The sequence below is a fragment of the Calidris pugnax genome, unplaced genomic scaffold (genome assembly GCF_001431845.1).
Source record: "Calidris pugnax isolate Ruff unplaced genomic scaffold, ASM143184v1 scaffold9, whole genome shotgun sequence".
Classification (NCBI taxonomy): Eukaryota; Metazoa; Chordata; class Aves; order Charadriiformes; family Scolopacidae; genus Calidris; species Calidris pugnax.
In genome coordinates, this window is record NW_015090778.1 from 466,920 (window position 1) to 469,264 (window position 2,345).

The window sequence follows — 2,345 nt, forward strand, 5'->3', positions numbered from 1 at the left end:
GAGAGCGCTTCGGAAAGAGGCGAGAGAAGAGTTAAAAATAATAGGGGCTCCATTATTCCATTACACCCCTACAGCTCCTAAATCTGCAAAAGCAATAACGGATCCTACTGCATGATTCAGTGATTCTGGGAAAGCTGAAATCTTGATCGTATTTTCTAGCTCTTTCTTTGCATTAGGAGACACGGGGGTTATTTTGCTTATCTATCGTGGCGCAGCTTTGTTGTTTTTTTGCTATCTAGGTATTTACACGGTCGCCATCACCATAGAGTCGGAGCGTTTATTTCATTGCGCCTGTCACCTTGGTCTCCTCTCAGCACAACGTGCGAGGGATGACAAAAGACTCCGAGTTAAATCGGTTCAGTGACACGAGGAGCTTTGTCAATACCACGCAGATGTTAACAGAAGCGGGTACCAATCCAGCTGCCTCTCCGACCAGTTCCACACTGGTGTAATCATGTTGCCTGCAGTAACATTATTTGCGGTTTGCCTTCCCTGCCTGTGGCAGAAGAATTAGACCTGCAGTCTTCTCAGCCTTTCCCACAGCGTCCCTTTTCTCAACAAAACCCCAAACAAACAAACAAAAAACCAAACCAAAACCGATCCCGAAACCAAACCAGCACAGAAGGGAGACTGGTCTGCCCAGTAAAACGCATCCTGGCTCTCCCCCTCAACTCCCCTCTGCTCCGTCCCCGTTCCATCCAAACGCTACACAGCACAGGGAGGAAAAGTAACCCAGGCAATAAAGCCAGAAGTGAAGAACCTAGTGGAAACGCAGATTTTCCCCCAGGATTTCCCCAAGCAAAGCGCAGAGCACACAGGTGAGCTCCTCAACGGCGCCAGGGCACCGACCTGCTGCGCGGGGGCAGGATCAGCAGGAAAAACCAGAAACCTCAGGAAGTTGATAAATAACAACTCTCTGCAGCCTCTACAGAGCACACAGGTGAGCTCCTCGCTGGCTCCAGGGGCACCGAACTGCTGCGCGGGGGCAGGATCAGCAGGAAAAACCAGAAACCTCAGGAAGTTGATAAATAACAACTCTCTGCAGCCTCTGTAAGCACCAGGACGGGTTGGATGGAGGGACAGGGACAAAAGCACCACAGGATCCCAGCGAAGGTGCTGCAGGAGCGCTGGGTGCTCTGGCACATCTCCCCAATTCTTTGGCTGCTTTTGTCCCAGCGCTGCCCTGGGCTGGGCATCAACGGTCGGACCCAGCGACAGCAGAGAGCTGGGGGTTTTGCCACCCTCCTTCTGCTCTGCCTGATGACGACCCCGAGCCTCTGGGTTTGGCCGTGAAACACCGTTTTTACTGTAACCCGCAGAGCACGGCTGGATGAGGAAAGGGGCCTCCCAAAGGCAGCCGAGATGCCTTTGAGGAGGAAACGCTCTACGCCAAGGTAGTGTGTCATAAAACTCTTGGGGCGAGATAAACACCTGCAGCAGAAAAGGCATCAAACTGAGTCACACACTCACGGGTCCTGCTGTGAGCAGCTCGGCGCGCTCCAGCTCCCGGCATCAGAGCAGGGGGGATAAAAAAAGGAGGGGGGGGTAAAAATCATCTTTTGCGGCCCCACGCGCTCGCAAAGCCCTTGCATTTTACTGACCCACTTCGCTAATCAAAATTAATTGCTTCGTATTTCACAGGATAACTTGGCATTATGTAAATGCTCCAGCCATATGGGGCTGCTGCAGTGCAGGTTGGGTAGAGCAGGCGCCGAACTGAGCTGAGAGAGAACCAAATTCACCTCCGGTAGGAACCAGAAGCACATTGAGCCAGGCAGGCTGGAAACTAAACCTCCCGGCAGCGGAGGTATTCCCCGGCACGATATGATACCGTGGCAAAAAAATGAAAAAAAAAAAAAAAAAAAAACCCAACAGGTAGGAGAGTCTTGGGGAGCTGGGGTTTCGGGGGCCGGGATGGTCCTGGTCCTGCTCTTGGCCAAGAGAAAAGCTGGGAGGAACAACGGCGGAGAGGGAGAAGCCGCACACTCACTTCTCCGGGACTGAAGAGGCATCAGCCTTGACTGAAGTGCCAAGAAGATGAGAAAAGCAGCAATTCCGTTGGCCACGAAGTATTTCCACCAAGGACAGACCCAGATATTACCTGGGGATGGTGGTTTGGGGTTTTTTTCCCCCATAAAGAAGGAAGAAAACGAGGAGCCGTCGCTCCCCCGGTGCCCGCACCAGAGCCCTGCGCCACCGCACCTTATCCCCGGGGATGCGCCGCGATTGCGGGGCCCCCTCCAGCAGAGCCCCCGGCATCTCCCTGCCCCACAGCCCGCCCCACGGAGCGCCCCGGGCTGCCGTCTGCTCCCCCCGCCGTGGGGCTGCCCCTGCTCGGGGGCGGG